Source organism: Corylus avellana, chromosome 3 (genome assembly GCF_965113065.1).
Source record: "Corylus avellana chromosome 3, dhCorAvel1.hap1.2, whole genome shotgun sequence".
Taxonomy (NCBI): domain Eukaryota; kingdom Viridiplantae; phylum Streptophyta; class Magnoliopsida; order Fagales; family Betulaceae; genus Corylus; species Corylus avellana.
In genome coordinates this window covers 24014308-24032566 of record NC_142492.1, presented here as the reverse complement: position 1 = coordinate 24032566, position 18259 = coordinate 24014308, and the positions used below count along the sequence as shown (strand labels likewise).

The following is an 18259-nucleotide window of genomic DNA, read 5'->3' as shown; positions in this document are numbered from 1 at the left end:
TATCATCCTTAAAAAGTTAACTTTTCACCCCTAAGTTTTAGTTTTAAATTCAAAAATAAGTTTTGAAGCATTAAAAATTAAATATTAACTCATAAAAATTTAATAAATAAAAAATTATTATTATTATTATTTTTTTTTTTTTAATATTTGTCCTACGCAGCAGGACTCGCATTCTATCCATGTCCATGGGGGTGTTTGTTAAACACCCTAGCACTGTTCATTTTCCAGGACACTGTTCATGAATAAAATAATAATAATAATAATAATAATGATTGGTATGGAAAAATGAAAAAGTGGTATTGGAAAGTAAAAAATTTTGTTTTGTAGTGATTATTTTATTAGAATAGTAATAAAAAGTAAATAATGTGATATAAAAAGTGAATGATTAGATATAAAAGTGAGAATATTTTTTTTTTGAAAAAAATAAAGTGAATAGTGTGGTGAAAAATGAATAGTGCCAAAGTGTTTGACAAACACCCCCATATTACAACCTAACTCCACAGTATGAGCGTGTCCAAATTCAATCCATTTGCAGGGGCGCGTCTCACTCGCGATGATATGTGAACATTGTGAAGGAAGAGAGAAATGGTGCGTGCCGCGTGGAGTATTTGCTTATATTGACTTGGTAGGAGGCGCGTGCGTCTCACTCGTGATGATATGCAAAGAAGAGGGCGCATGGTGGAGCATATGCTTGATTCCTGTTAGGTTGAAAATCATAAATTGCTGCTTCAACTTTTGGAACGAGAAAAGAACAGAAAGGTAAAGCTAGAATGCAATAAATTCCCGCAAGGGAACACCGGCGCAGCATTTTCCTGAGAAAGGTCAAGGGAGAACTCATAACAGCTTTTCCCGAAAAGAAAAGGGCTCGCGGTGGGGCAAATGCTTGAACTTTGGGAACGGATTGAATATTTGGGAGATGGAGAAATCTGAATGGGCCCGGGAAGGGGAAGAGAGGCGTGCGTTTCACCGCCTAGCTACTATCCAGGTGGAGTATTTTGCTTGAACGGTTGGACGTTTTTGAGGCTCACTCGCTGTGAGAAGCGTGAGACGGAGTAAGAAAATCAGCAGGTGGCCCCAGATAGCATTGAATCATGATTCTCCACTAATGGGAAAATGCGGGGGTGTAGCCTCTTTTTATCAGCGGGACCCGTTGTATGTGATGCAGCGGGACCGACGTCGCGGTACTTGTTGTCTGTCAATTGCGGTTGGTTGAATGGATGTTTTTTTATCAGCGCCCAAGCGGGGTGTAGCCTCTTTGACGTGGTGGGACCCGTTGCATGTGACGTGTTGTTTATGTGACGTGTGTATGTGATGTGGCGGTACCTGTTGACTGTCAATTGCGGTTGGTTGAATGGATTTTTTTTATCAGTATTGTATTTTCATGTTGATCAATATAAGCGACTCTGATTTATCCAAAAAAAAAAAAAGTCTACGGGGACCGATGGTCTACAAAATTGAGGGGACTTTCCCAACTACAATCCTGCAACACATCTACATACTACATGCCCCATTCTTTCTCCAAATTCATATTGTTTTCTGGAGAGCAGAGAAAAATGCCGTTCTTGGTAGAATTGCGATATGTAGTTCCCCCGCTCATCAATCTCACCCTTTTTAAGTTTTTCTTTGTCCCCCTGGCCAGAATGATCCGTCCAGTTGGGGTGGGACCCGCAAATTTGTCGTAGCAAAAAGAAGAAATAAATAAATAACTAATGTCGTTATCAACTAACGTCCGATTGCAAAAAATAGGCGGTACTAGTAATAATTACACCTAAGGAACCAGTGGGACCCAGGAAAAAGCTATCCCTTAGAACATCAACAAAGGTCAACAAATCAGGAAAATGAGACGTCTCACGCGGATTTTCTTCGTAAAATTTTAAGTACCTGTAGCATTTCTCCTATAAAATTGTGGCAGGGCCGCAGGGGGACTTCCCCAACTAGCATACTGCAACACATTCGCGATACATCCCAGATTCTTTCTCCAAACCCTCCCCGATTCTTTTTCCAAACCCTCCCGATACATCCCAGATTCTTTCTCCAACCTCATTCTACAACTTCATATTGTTTTCCGGAGAGCAGAGAAAAATGCCGTTCTTGGTAGAATTGCGATATGTAGTTCCCCCGCTCATCAATCTCACCCTTTGGGTCTTCATTATACCCCTAGCCAAGCATTGGGCTCAAGATCTTAACTTCAATAATGACATATTTGTTATGGCATGTCTGTCTCTTGCCATTTTCATGCTACCGATCTTCCTCTTTATCTCTGTCAAGCTACCTCTTAACGTGGGGACACTTCAGTTGAGGGCAGGAGATTTCTCAGCTCCCCTCACGCTTTCATTTTTGGCCTCCATCTTTTTCCCAGCACCACTTTTCTGGCCTGCCTTTCTCATGCTCCTCATGCTCGTTATGTTATCACCTTGGTATGAAATGCTACTACTCCAAACCACTCCTGCTCCCATCATTACCCATATCACCCAGCGTCCTGATCAAGTTGAACTTGAAGAAATTGTAATTGAAGGGAACAACTAAGCCTACAATATTGGACATCTTTTTTTTGTTGGAGCTTCATAGGCCTAGTAGTCTTATATTATATATATAGTGTCTACAAATAATGGGTGGATTGTGTGGCTACAAGAGAGTGGGATAGAGCTCTGTTTATGTTTTTTACAAAGTTGTGTGTGCTGCTTTTTTTTTTCTTTCTTAATATGTAAAGAAAGAAAAGGTCGTGTTACAATTACTAGCTGTATGTAACGGTTTGCTCATTATATATAAAATTCTACTTATATTGATATGATTGATGTGAAGATTTTACTCTTTTTTTTTAATGATTTTGGTCTAATTTTGAACTCTTATTTTCATGATTGATTATTACACTTTTAGTTCTCTTTTTGTAGTATTTGTGTGTGTGTATTTTTGCAACAATCGAATCGAGGCAGTCGACAAATATGGGGGCTTGTGTCCGCTTGTGTATTAAGTCCACTGACGTGATGCTCACGCTGGTAGGATCCAGGCCGTTCGTTTCCAATGAACGGTTTGAATAATGCCATCTAAACATTAAAATTAAAGAAAACAAAAGCTTTCCCTTTTCTTCGCACCCAACGACAGAAAGTCCACTACTCTGTCTCTCTCGGCGGTCTTCGAAACTCTCCTGTCTTCGAAACTCACTACTCTGTTTCCCTTGTCTTCGAAGCTCACCTCTCGTTCTCCCGCTTTCTCTCTCTCTCTCTCTCTCCATTTTATCCGTTGCAGAACAGCTGAGCCACGCCACAATCCATCCACAGAGGTAAGCTTTTATCTCGTTTTTCCTTTTTTTTTTTTTTTTTCCTTTTGGTTTCCTCTGGTATGTAAAGCGTCGACCGGATAATGTGACCCACATATATTTTGTTTATTTATTTTTGGTTCATAGGTTGTTTGGTTGTTGAGTAAGTATGGGAAAACGAAAAGAAATGAAAATTTTAAGGCTTTTTAACTTTTTTTTTATAAATTGTATTTGTTTACTTATTTATTTTTGTAGAAGATGAAAAATTCACTTGAATTCTATCGTATTCGTATAGATCGCTATCTAGAATTTTAGTTTCTTGCATGTTTGCTACCTTTCTGTTTGAATGAGAGAAAAATTTCTGGGTCGTTTGGTTGCTCCAAAAGGAGAGGAATTAGAGGAAACCTGGATGTAAGTGATTGGGTTTGTGGTGTTGTAGGAACAACCTGGGCGTAAGGGAATTGGCGATTCAGTTCGGGTGTGTGAGGCTCATTCCTTTGATGAAAAGGAGATTTTCTCTGTAAGACCCATTCCCTTTGATGTTGCCGGCTTTTGAATTTGTTTCCTTTTATATACTTTCATATGTTATCTCTGCTACGTGTCTGATAAAATCCTTTTGAGCATGAAGTTTGCTGCTTTTGTAAATTGCTAGATTTTGATCATATTCTGTTCTATGCGATTGGGTTTGGTTGGAATTTCGATTTAGTTTGAACTGCAAAAAGGCAATGGCAGAAAAATCATTATAACAAGAAACAAGGCTTTGATTCAATTGAAGCTAAACATATGCAGAAAGCTTGGAAGCCTTTTTTAAAGATATCTGCACAATAAAGGCACATGATTTAGTGTCTTATCTCTTTCATAACACTTTGCAATAAAATCCTTAGTCCTAGATATTAGTATCAGGATCCCCTTATATTCCTTTAAATCAATACAATGAATGTACACTAAATTTGTTGCATGTTTAATGATGAACGAAGACCAATGCTCCCTCCTCCCCAGATCCTCCTCTCACTTCGCTACTCCCCAAGGTCCCCCATTACTACTCTTGATTGTCAACTACTTATAAAAAAATGATTCTTGATTGTAAACTATACAATAAAGGTATTCCTTCATTCTAAGTTGACTTTGACACGAATCAAACTTGAAACTTTATCAGTTAGTTAAGTATCTTTGATGCTTAGTATGAAAATGACTGATCTGAGTTGGGGTTTAATTTCTTTGTTGGTTTTAGCATTTCAGGTGTGCTAGTTTGGATGGGGATGCTGATCGACTGGTATATTTTTCTGTGCCATCAAAAAGTTGCAATAAGATTGAACTTGTTGATGGTGACAAGATATTATCTTTGTTTACTATCTTCATCAAGGAGCAACTAAACACTCAGCATGGAGGGTGGTGAAAAATATGAACCGTAGTTATCATTCTCGTCTTGGTGTTGTACAGAAAGCACATGCAAATGCAGGATAAACAGATTACCTCAAAATGTTGGGCTTAGAAGTTGTGTTTACTCCTACAGGAGTCAAATACTTGCACGAGAAAGCGACTGAGTATGATATTGGGATCTATTTTGAGGCTAATGGCCATGGAACCATCCTATTCTCAGAATGTTTCTTATGTTGGTTAGAGGCCTGATATAGGGAGTTTTCTTCAGTATCTAAAGGCTATATCATATTTTCATTTACTGTAGCAGTCCTAATATGATGATTAAGTGATGTGCTTCATGAATTATTTCGTTGTTTGATTCAGGTTCAGAACAGTAAAAGGCCCCTTTGAGACTATTGGCAGTCAGTAAGTTGATTAACCAAGCAGTCGGAGATGCTCTGAGTAGGTTGCTCACTTGCTCCTGGTGGAGGCCATTTTGCACCGTATGGGATGGTCAGGACAGAGATGGAGTGAGCTTTATAAGGATCTACTGAGTAGGCAGCTTGACTTCAGTTTTCTTGACCACCTTCTAAGAAGATAATCTTGCTATCCTGAAATTGGAAGGTGAATGTGCTTTTCCTTTTTCTGCACTATATATGAGCTCTATAGGCATTGTGGACTCTTAAATTCAAATGAAGCTTTATATGCATAATTGGTTTAGCCAGATCTAACTTTAGGGTCTACTATGAAATGTCAACGTAAGGGCCAGTTACTGTTCCTCTGCATCACTGAATGATGTTTGTGGCGCGTTTGCTGGAAATAAAATATTGGAGTTTTTGCAGAATCATTAGAGACAAAAAAAAGGGTATCAAATTCTTCAGTAGTAGTATTTGTGAAGAATAATTGTTACGTCCTTTTCATTCATCATGAAGAGATTTAGTTGTTCTCTAATTGACATGGGTGTAGGAGGATTAATTTGATCTTTCAATCTTTTTAGTGGCTGGACAGAAATGGTTTAGAGACGTCTTTAATTAAAAACAGCTGACATGCCAGGTTTATTTCCTCTGAACGAGTCAAGTATCTAAGGTTCTGACCCAAAAAAATAAAAAAACTAGCCTAGAACATGATTTTGTGATTTTTCTCTGAATTAATATCCCTAGTGGAAACTTGGATTTATGATATTTTCAGACTGTCTTCTCAATTGCCTCAATGGTTTGTAAAGGTTATTATAGGAAAGAATCTCTGCCCCAACAAAATCCGTTGTTTCCATCACCCGACAAAAGGAAGAACAAAAAAGGATTCCAAATTATGAGTATGAACAGTTAAAAACAAAAATTCAATGGTGCTTCAAAATAATCACATGTAAATAAACGTTATTGAGTTAATCTATATACTTTTTGTAAATAAGACTGGTTGGCCCTGTCCTAGCAGCAACAAGGGAAGACCTTACATGGTATAATAAACGTATTTTGGTACATGATTGGCTGCAACAGATGAGGACTGATTGGTCAAGTTAGCAAATCAGAGTCGTTTAAATTGGTCCAACTTGATGGAAATAGGATAATTAGAAAGACTGAAATGTGAATAGTTCAAATGATTGGAAAAAAGAAAAGAAAGTCGAGCATATATATATCTGTAGGCCAGAACTGTGAAAATTTTTTATTGTAGTAAACCTCAAGTTGTTGGGAGAAGGCTTTATTTAGTGAAGTATGGATCCTGGTTTCTCCTTGATAGCTCAACAAAACCTGACCCGATTTGTTGGAAATCATGTGTGCATTACTTGATGTTGGACACTGGGGTGGAACAAATTCCACATGCTTATTTTAGTATATGACATATTTGGACGGGGTTTGCCATGTAACAAGTTTTTCATGCTGCATCTTCTGCTTGAGACCATATCATGTCATGATAACGAAGTTTATTTTTTGTCTGATATGGCTTTTGTCAAAACCAGTAGAGCTTGTCTAATAGTAATATTATCTGCAAACGTGTAATGGTGCTTATTTGTTAGAGTTTCTCATATTTTGCTTCTACTCGCATGGTCATTTAGGTAGTTTGATGTTCCTTCCATATTTTTTATGTTGAAAGAGGGAATTTGTCCTGTAGAATAGCGGTGTATTTTTTTTTTTTTTTTTTAGCTTACATAAGCATTCTTTACAATGAAATATAATTGTTCTATTGTTGTTGTTATTATTTTTGTATAGAAATTGAATTCTATTGATATCCTATGCTGTCATATAAAAGTTCTGAACAGAACTGCTATTATCACAGCGAATGCCGAAACTGTGGTCGTGAGGCCCCTTGGCATTCAATCAGTTGAGGGCAATAATGACATATTATTGATGACTGTTTTAAATTAAGCTGATGTGATATTATTAATCCTTTGTCATGCAACATGATTAGTCAATATGATAATTGGTCTAGACAATCCAAGCGCACTTAGGCTACTATCAAAAATTTCAGCTACAGCATAGAGGGAACAAGCCATGAATAATTGTTAATAAGACTGTTTTTAATCAACAATGCAGCAAAATACAGTCAAAGCTGATCTTTCATACGACCATCAGGTACCGAGGATGTTATACGAGTGTATGCAGAAGCATCCACCCAGGAAACAGCTGACAGCCTAGCCAACTCTATAGCAAGACTTGTGGACCATTTCCTAGGATTTGGTTCTATCTTTTGTTCTGCAACTAAGTTGACGGATGCGCTAGCTAGGGTCATTATTGGACCATATTGTGATCATTGCAAATGTGGCTAATTACTTAATATCATGGTTACCTTCTCGAAACTTGATGAATTAGAAACAAAATGGAATGTGAATTGAATCTTAATTGGTTTGTCCCTCCACTTGCCACAAGCAGATTTTTCAATCTCTCCAAGAAGGAACCAAAAGACAAAAAAGGTTGCTTACAAAAAAAAAAAGAAAAGAAAAAGAAAAGAGATACATAAAAAGGAGATATAAAGAATGAAATGTGATTTTTAGCATTAGTTATTGCTTCAATGGAGCAAAATCACATAAGCTGAAATATATATTAATTATGAGATAAATGTGATTTCTAATATTACTCTTTGCTTATATAAGAGCGCTTTATCGGTTGCAAAAAATCACACAAAAAAAGGTCCTGGAACTTGCTGATGCCCATTATTTTTTCTCTCAAAAAATTAACACCACATTCAAAGTAATCAAAACAAATCCTCTTAATTGAGGTATTGGGGTATTTTAAGAAAGAACTAACAATGAGCAAATTGCTACATATACTTTTGAGTTCCGATACCTGCTGCTATTGCCAGTTGTAAGAAGGCAACATTTGTTGAATTAAACGGAAGAAAAATGTCTGGTTTCATCTTGCTATATATCTCATGTCCATTTTCATATAAGACGTGTAAATTTACCATTGAATCTATGAAATTTACGTGTGAGTTCTACATATTTAATACTGGATTTAAAAAAGAAAGATGAACAAGATATATATAGGAGAATAACACTAAACACATCTCTTAAACGACTTAAACGAAATAAATAGAATTCCGTTTTTATTTATTTATTTATTTATAAAATGGATGCAAAAGGAAATAAATATGTAACTCGACTTATACATGCCACAACCTACCTGACTGTTTTGTCTCTAAGCAGGTGGTGACATATAAAGGCCTACACAAAGCAAATATCTTGCACCCCCAATAAATTAGGTTGTCTTTTGCTCTAAAAATTTCATTTGCCTCAAAAAATACTATATGTATATATTTCTGCACTGGATCTGTCTCAGGTTTTTTCATTTAATGGGTCTGATTGAAATATAAAATTTATAAAGAAGAAATGAACCTCATTCTAAACATATTACTACACTATACACTTTACAAAAGTGGGGCGATCATGTTTCAATATTGTATTTTGTACAGATTTTTTATATTTATTAATGTAATATGATTTAAGTGATTTTTTATATCAAATACTAAACAAATATTATTTAAACAAGTCACATCAATTAATATAAAATAAATATAATAAATTAGTATGAAGAGAAATATAACTCTTTCTCTATTTTATTTTATGCAGTAGTACAACTCTTTTGAACCATTAAAGAAAGATCTCATGTGTTTGCTTTACAAAATCCATATGACCCAAATGCCGTGATCAAGATTCTATACTTTTTCACATCTTGAAATGGCTAAAGTGCCTTTCGGTTGTCAAGACATATAATACATTTCTACATCTTCACGATGATGAGGAAGGGTGGGACCGAATCCTTTTTCATATTCATTCCTAGCTCCTTTTTCTCCTCCTAAAAATCCCCCTTTGTATTTGCTCTTCCTCCGAGAGAAAATATTTCTCTATTCACTAGAAAAGTAAACAAAAACAGGATCCATTATATGAATATTAATTCTCTATTCATATAATGGGGCCTACCAAAGAAGGATCCTTAGATTTGTTCAACAAAAACAGTAAACACTTTGAACTTTTATAATTTAGATTAACAAAATTAAGATATGATGATTTGGTGGTAGATTTGAGATATGTGGTTTCCCACTCATCAATCTCGCCAAGCCTTTGGCTCCAGATTATCCTAACTTGAATAACGAAATGTTTGTGATGGCATGTTTGTTTCTTGCCATTAATGCCACACTAGTCTTCCTCTTCATCTCTGTCAAGCTCCCTCTTACTCCTACTGTGGAGCCACTTCGCGTGAGAGCAGTAGATTTCTCCGCTCCCCTCACTCTGTCATGGCTAGCCTCCATCTTTCTCCCATCACTACTTTTCTGGGATGTCTTTCCCATGCTCCTACAATTATCACCTTGGTATATATGAAATTATTTTGGATGTACATGTTGAGGCGCTTTATCTTCTGCTTTGGTCAAACCCTCCGAGCCATTCCTCATCTTATCGTTATCAGGTGAACTTGAAGGGAACAACGAAACCAACGTATGACCTTGACCGGCTACTTTTTCTTTCATATATGGACCTTTATCGGTGCAGTCTTATATCATATATATTGTATACTAAAAATGGATAGATAGTTATATATATATATATATATATATATATATATATATATATATATATATATATATGTGTGTGTGTGTGTGTGTGTGTGTGTGTGTGTGTGTAATGAAAGAGAAGGCTGTAGTGTTACAATTACTGTATGTAATGATGGTTTTCACGTTATAGAAAATTCTATGCGAAGATATTATTTTTTTAATGATTTTGGTCCCTGAATCATATCAAATTTTGAACTCTCAATAGTTATCGAAACCCCAATTCATCTCCCTGCAGTAATGGGATCCTGGACGTAGAGAATTGCTGGGATATTGACATTTCCTTGTCCTTTGAAGAAGAGGACAAATTTGGCAGCTTTCACACCTTTGAAAGCAATAAAAATGTCCCATTTGATTTTGAGACAAACCAAGAATACTCCAAAACAAACAAACAACGTAGATTCGCTGGAAAATATAGGCAATTTTTGCTTGGACTTCTTGTCTTGAGCTGTTGCAACAACGTTGTGATACCAAAATTGATGTAGTCTAGAAGCTATGAAGATTTTGGGTCACATGCATCGCACGTAAATCTTTTGAGAGACAAAGACACCCAACAGCCTCCCCATCACACATATTTTCACCATATTGAGTATGTAATTTGTTATCTGCTACAATGCAATTTATCTGTTAGCTAGTCTCACCTATTCCCCAAGCCTAATCTAATCTTCTATAGCCTATTGATGCTTGTACCAACATGTTTTGCCAGCATTCTCTTAAGTTAGTGGGAATTAGAAGAATCACGCACATGAAAAGCTTTCAATTTGTGCTCAATTTTTGTTTATGAATGTACTATATTCCCTTACATCTTCAACAGAGCAAAGAGCATGAGCCAGTTTATCCAATTATGAGGCAGAGTATTTTTCTGCATTAGTCCTATATATGTATTGAACTAATTTTACCCATAAGCCAAGAATAGTTTTGACCACCAAACAGCAACTCTTTTTTAAAAAAAAAAAAAAAATTGAGAACGTGATTAAAGAAGACATGCAAACCATTGCATGTTTCACCACTTGGAAAGGTGTGTACGTGCTTAATGCTTACATAAATTAATAAACAATTTGAGGGCATTGGGCTGCTGAAAGTCAATCTCTGTTTTTAAGAAGACAATTTGAGGGCTGCGCCATTGGGCGGCCCAGCCCAATGAAAGTATCTTTCATTAGCAATTGCACCATTAGGCTTGCCCAGCCCAATGGCGCAGCCCTTCTTCTGTGCCGTCATTGAGATTATTGTGTGCGTCGCGTCCCCCATGCCTCATGAAATTCTCACATCTACCCATCGTTGATGCTTGACATCACGAACACACTATCTAATTATTTATGAGTTGTGAAACTGTCACGACTTAAACCTAATTTTGGTCGAATTTTTAATAAATTTCTCTCTCTCAAGTTTAAGGAACTCACTCCTCCTTAGGCAGTTCATTTTTAAAAAAACTTAAGAGAAAAGTTGGGCCTAAATTAGGTTTAAGTTGTATCTTTATCATTTTTCATTATTTATTGGGAAAACTCTTGAATTATCATTTTTTTAAAGGAAAATTACAGTTTACCCCCCTAAAGTTGACAGCGTTTTTCAATTCGAACACTAAAGTTTCAATTTTTGCAATCCACCCCCACAAAGTTTCAATTTTTTTTTCAATTCGACCAATATTATCCCAAAATTCCCATATTGCCCCTAATTTTTATTTTTATTTTTTTTTTTTTTATTAAGAAAAAAAAAACAAATTTATGGTGCAAAAATGGCCAGATGGCCATAAGAGTGGCTACGGCCACCCTGAATTTTTTTAAAAAAAAATTTATAAAAATTTAAAAAATAAAAATTATGGGCAATATGGGAAGCTTTGGATACAATTGGTCAAATTGCAAAAATTTGAAACTTTGGGACGGTGGATTGTAAAAATTGAAACTTTAGTGTTCAAATTGAAAAACGCTGTCAACTTTAGGGGGGTAAACTGTAATTTTCCTTTTTTTTAATGTCTTTTTAAAAGTTTAAAATTGTTCTAATTTTTTCAATGTCCTACTTGGTTAGGATTTTTCGTTAAATCCCAACAAAATTTCTAAAATACTCTCTTTTTTTCTTTTAAAAAAAAAAAAACAATATTTAATTTTTTTCGCAAAGATTGAGGCATGGGTATTTTTGTAAAGATCGTTAACTTCGGATCAAAGCCTTAATCTTTGCAATTTGGTTTTGGGTAAAGTCTACATAATCCCCTCAAACTACCACCCAATTGACAATGTCCTCCCCGAACTTTCAATTGTGACAATGTACCCCATAAACTATCAAAACATTGTCAATATCCACCGAAGGCTAACAAAAATATCAAAATGCCCTTATATATTTCTTAATAAGACAAAAATACCCTTATAAATTAAAAAAAATTAATTAATTTCAAAAAAAAAAATACCCTTATTCGTTTTTTTAAAAGAACAATGTTTTTAAAATTAAAATTAAAAAAAAAAAGTTTTGAAACGAAATTTTTTAATTGTTTTTAAGAATATCTTTTTTTTTAAAAAAAAAAAAAAAGGAATTTTTCTTTTAAAAAATTTATAAAACGAAAAAAAAAATTTTGAAATTTTTTAATTTTTTTCTAATAAAAAGGATTTTTTTAAAAAAATTAATTAATTTTCTACCCTTTGGATTTTTTTTATTTTTTTTTAATTAGTTTTAGGTTTTTTCTAGAAGTTTTATAATTTTTTGTTTTTATTTTATTAAGGCCTCGTTTGGTTCACAGAATGTCTAGTCCATTGGAAAATGATTAGTTACTACTGGGAATAGAAGAGTATGGAATAGATTAACAATTCATATTCCTTTGTTTGGTTGTAACGTGGGAATAGACTAGCTAATCATATTCTTTCGTTTGGTACAATGCAATATGTTGGTTAATAGAATCATGTTGTGATCAAATTTCCTAAAATACCCTTATAATAAAAATACAATTTATATTATTAAGGACTTTCATTCTTTTTTCTTTTTTTTTTAAACATAAACAACTTTACTATAATTTATTTTTCTTTTTTGTTTTTAATTATGTCAGGTATGTGGCCTTTTTTTATTTTTCTTTTTCTTTTTTGCAATTATGCTACAAAATTATTTATATAAAAAAATATATAATCGAAGAAAACAGAATCAAACTGAATATTGAAATCAAAAAAATATATAATTGGAGAATGTACAAAGAATCAAAAGAAATACAAAAATAGATTATATATTTGTATTTTTATAAAAACCTTACAGATTCTGTTTCTCTGTCAATTAAAAAAAATAAAAATAAAAAATAACTGAGAAAAAAGAGATACGGAGAAACAAAACAAAACTAAAAAAAAAAAAAAAAAACTGAGAAACGGTACAGAGAAGGGAGACGGCATAGAGAGAAAGAAAAATGTTTGCACTTGCAGAAAAACTGTACCAGAAAATAGAAAGAGAGATAAATAAATAAATAAATAATAATTAAAAAAAAAAAAGAGAACGAAATATAGAGACAGAGAAAAGAGAAATTGATATATATATATATATATATATATATATATATATATATATATATAGAGAGAGAGAGAGAGAGAGAGAGAGAGAAATATAGAAGAATGAGGGAGAGAGAACGAAATTTAATCTCATAAGTAGGGTTTTTTGTGGCAATTTACACAATTAATTTAATCCCACAGGAAATGATTAGCTACGCCACTCATTTTTTAGTGTATTAGCTAACCCTGTGTGTATGGTAATCCCATGTGAATAGACTATTCCCAGGAATAGAGTATTACCAAACAAAAGACTAACTATACCTAGTGTTAACTAGTCCAATCCAAGGGTCAATTCCGCAAACCAAATGGGGCCTAAGGGTAGTTTCGTTATTGGGGGGAACATTGACAATTTTTTGTAGTTTGAAGGGGACATTGTCATATGAGTGGTAGTTTGAGAGGGTTGTGTGGACTTTTCCCTTATTTTTTAAAAAAACAAAAGGTGTATTTAGGGAAAAGTTAGCGAATGGGTGGGAGTGCAAACAATTGAATATGGATACACTAAATTGAGAGAAATTGAACTTTAAAAATGATATTAAAAAATGATGACAATTCATATAATTGAGTGGAATTTTAGCTTATTTATTCTTTTTGAGCTTGTTGAAGGTCACCTATACCCTTTTGTTCTTTGTTTTATAGTAACCCCTTTTCAAATTTGAAAAGAAAAAAAATATATATATATGAGTTATCTATTATATATTATCGTTTACATTGGACTTGTTAGAATATATCATGGAAGTTACATAAAATTTACTTGTTAGAATATACCATTTGACTTATTCATTGTGAATTTGTGAAGGATCTTAGAGCACTCACAATGGAGGAGTCAAATTGTACTTTTATCTAAAATGATACTTTTATTTAAAATAGCTAATCAGATTTGTAAAAAACCCTCCACATTAAATTAGCCAAAAAAAAAAAATGCAAAATGGATATGATTGGATTAGCCAAAAAAAAAAAGACAAAAATTTCCTCCAAACTGGTTTGGAAGAAATTTCCTTCAACCTACTCTAATCTAGGTTGAAGGAAAAAAAATTTTCCTTAAAAAAAAAAAAAAAATACTCTAATAAGTGCCAAGTGTCATTTCTCACATTTTTTCTTTAATATTTTAAGAGTAATTTATTGTTATTCCACTAATCTAGGAACTCAAACATTAATTTTTTAAAAACCTAAAAATGTTGAATGACATTTGTCACTAATTAGAGTAGGTTGAAAGAAATTTCCTCCAAACTAGTTTGGATGAAATTTGTGTAAAAAAAAAAGCTACATTTAGTAACCATTTTATTTTTTTATTGTTTCTCTCACATGTTTTCTATTTTTCTCAAAACTTTTCTCACTTTTCAAGAGATCATTATGAGAATATTCTTTCACAATTTTTAATAAAAAGATATTTCATAAATATGATTGACATTACTATGAGAGTATGGTTTTTATACTTAACATTGGCAAATACGACATTTGAAAAATATAATTATTGTAAAATACAACCGTTTCAATAACATTATAGTTACAAAAATGATTATTTGAAAAATAATACTCGTTGAAAAGTTTTTGTGCTAAACAAATTACCATTGAAAAAATAAAAAGTGAAATACGAATTTTAGAAAATAAATAAAGATAGAATCAATAAAGAGTAAAAAAATAATATTTAAATGATATAAATAAAAATATAGCTAATTAGATGTATGAGTTATTTAAAAATCCATTAGTTTTACTAGATAAAGTGACTTTTTAGAAGCATTCACAATGAAGTAGCCAAATTTGTATGCAAAATGGTTCATCAAAACTAACTTTTATCTAGTTTATCTAATGAATTTTTAAATACTTCTACATACGATTAGCTATATTTCTATCTATCCATTAAATATATATATATTTTTTTTTTAACTCTTTATTGGGGAAAAGAGAAAACAGGTGAGAGAAATAATAAAAAATAAAATGGCTCTCTTGAAAAGTGCTGCTACATTTAGTCTTTTTTTTTTTTAGCTAATCCAATGTAAGGGTTTTTTTTACAAACTTGATTAGCCATTTTAAATAAAAGTAATGTTTGGCTCTTCCATTGTGAATGCTTATCTTCTATTGAAAGGAGGAGCTAAATGGTACTTTTATCTAAAATGGCTAATCAGATTTATAAAAAACTCTCACATTGGATTAGCTAAAATAAAAATGCAAAATAGATATTTTATTGGATTAGACAAAAAAAACAAAAAATGATACATGTAGCGACATTATTCACTGGAGCCATTTTATTTTATCATACTATTTCTCTTCTTCTGTATCTCTTTTTTCCTAAAATTTTCTCATATTATTTCTCTCTCCAGATCTTTTTTTTTTTCATAAAGTTGAAAAATAAGATCTTTAAGAAAACTACCATCCTTATAAAAATTTAAAAAAAAATTAAATGTAGATAAAAAAAAAAAATAATAATCGGATGTACTTTGTCTTTTAAAACTTATTAGCTAAATTAGATAAAGTGAATTTTGATTAGCCATTTAAATGATATACATAAACTTCTAGTAATTTAAGTTAAAATTTATTAACTTAAATTTTTTAAGAAAAATTGTAGTTTAACGGACATTAGCCGGAATTAATGTTACTTCTTCATGTGGTTAAGGAATCAAAAAAGGGGGGCGGTCTGCGTTTGAACGAAGAAGCACCTTCCTATATCCTTCCGATTGGTCCCACAAAAATTTCTTCTTTCACGTAAACCTCCCACCCTTTCTCTCTCGACCTTTTTCTCCTTCTGTGTTGCTTTTCATCCTTGCCACGCACGGCATGAAGTAAACTCACATGTATTCGGGATAACATAATTAATAAAACAGGAAGAATGATTAGTGGTGGTCCTGGTGGATAAGTCTTCCCAATATATAGGAAGGAGATGGACAAAATTTCTATTAAAATTTGAACCAACCGAGTCATAAAATCCTACTTTTAACATTACTAGTGCGTTGTAGCATATTTATTTATAGAGAAATAGTAAGGGTATTTATTCAAAAAAAAAAAAAAAATTTGAAGGGTGGCCAGGGGTGGCACCATGGGGTGGCCGTAAGCCACCCCAGGGGTGGTTTGCCCACCCCGGAGGCCACCCCAAACCACTTGGAGGTGGCTACAAGCCACCCCAGGGATGGAAAGGGATGGCTGCGAGCCACCCCAAACCACCCCTGGGGTGGCTCGTGGCCACCCCATGGGTGGAGGGGTGGCCCGCAGGCCACCCCAAACCCCCAATGGGGTGGCTTGCGCCCACCCCTTTCCACCCATGTGGTGGCTCGAGCCACCCCAAGGGTGGGCAAACCACCCCTGGGGTGGCTTACGGCCACCCCATAGGGGTTGGAGGGGTGGCTAGGGGTGGCACCGCCACACTTGGCCACCCTTCAATTTTTTTTTCATTTTTTTTATTTTTAAGATTTAATTTTTTAAAATTAAATTAATAAAAATTTAATATTTTAATCATATAAAACGGGGAGTTTTGAGTTGACTAACAGCAGTTAACAAAAATTGACGGTAGGGAGTTTTCTAGTAGTTTCGAGTTACCCAGGGACTAAATTTCTGAAGAAAAAAAATACTCAGAGACTTTTTTAAAAAAAACGCTTTGACCTATAGAGTTTATATATAATTTCCTTAAAAAAAAATGTTAAGAGTACTAAAGAATAAGTTTCACATCATTTTAGTAACCATCTTTTGGTATTCATAACATTTCTCTTATTCATAATCAGAGATATAGAAAATTTGGCTACCGCTCAAAAACAGTTTTTTCAACAATTATTTTTTAAATAAGTTTTAGATGTAATCCTTGTTAAAAAATTTTTGGAAAAACTTCACTTTGGCCCCCTGAACTTCCAACCGATTTTACAAACCCATTGAACTTTCAAATCTCTCACTTTGGACCCCAGAACTTTGATTTGCTCTCACTTTGGACCCATCTGTTAGTTTTCAACGTTAAACTCAAACGGTTTGACTTTTTATGCCCATTATACCCCCACACAGTCCACTTGAAATTCCGAAAATGCCAAAACTACAGCACCCACCCCAGCCCAAAACGACATCGCTTTTTAAAATTATATATTTTTTTTTCATAAAAAAAAAAAAGAAAAAGAAAAAGAAAAATACTAAACATAAAAATAAAAATAAAAACACCACTCCGTTTTTGGCATTAAAATTGTTTTTTTTTTTTTTTAAGCGAAAAATATTAAAAAGAAAAAAAAAATCGGGGTGTTTGGAGCTAAGGGAGTGGCTGGAGTGACCTCATGGCCGGTCTAGGGGTGGTCGAAACACCCCCATGGCCAAGGGGGTGGTCCGGCCACCCCAAAAGGCCAAAAAAAAAGAAAAAACGGTTTTGGGGGGTGGTCCGACCACCCCCAAAAGCCCCCCCAAAAAAAAAATAATAAAAAAAAAAACTCATTCACAGTTTTGAGCTTTTGAGGGTGGCCAAATCAACCACAAGGGCCTAAGAGTGGTTTCAACCACCCCCATACCGGCCATAGGGGGTGGCCGAAACCACTCAGAGGCCCTCGGACCACCCCCTTGGCCATGGGGGTGGTTCGACCACCCTCTTGGCCAAAAATGGGGTGGTCCGGCCACCCCATTTTGGCCAAGGTGGTGGCCCGAGCCACCCCGATTTTTTTTTTTAAAAAAAATAATTTTGATGCCTAAGACAACGTCGTTTTGGGCTAGGTGAGTGTCGTAATTTTGGAGCCCAAAACGGTGTAGTTTTAACATGGGATATAATGGACATAAAAAGTCAAACTGTTTGAGTTTAATGTTGAAAACTAACAGAGAGGTAAAGTGATAGAAATTGAAAGTTTAGGGATCCAAAATGAGAGACTTAAAAGTTCAAAGGGGAGTTTGTAAAATCGGCTAGAAGTTCAAAGGGGCAAAGTGAAGTTTTCCCAAATATTTTTGAAAATAACCAATGTCATATATGTGTCTACAGGGGTTGAACTAGAACGTTTAGTTTGGGGGAGCAACATTTTTTTAAAAAAAATGGAGGGGCCTAAAGTTAATTTTTAAATGTATATTTTTTTTTTAAAAAAAAAAAATTAGGACTACCCCTTGGCTTGGGAGGGCTGCCCCCCAAGCCAAGGGGTGGTTCGGTCCTTGT

General features: G+C 34.1%; 1 long non-coding RNA gene across 3 annotated transcripts; it reads left to right on the top strand.

Moving 5' to 3' along the window:
- The first annotated feature begins 3088 nt into the window (after positions 1 to 3088).
- LOC148586977 (uncharacterized) lies at positions 3089 to 7465 on the top strand. 3 transcript variants are annotated; one of them, XR_015911669.1, is made up of 4 exons: positions 3089 to 3280; positions 3696 to 3776; positions 4488 to 5239; positions 7183 to 7465. It is a non-coding gene; the product is annotated as an uncharacterized LOC148586977 (long non-coding RNA). The 3 variants fall into 3 exon arrangements; XR_015911668.1 differs by having other exon boundaries at positions 3090 to 3280; positions 4496 to 5239; positions 7144 to 7465; XR_015911667.1 differs by having other exon boundaries at positions 3090 to 3280; positions 7144 to 7465.
- Positions 7466 to 18259: the final 10794 nt, after the last annotated feature.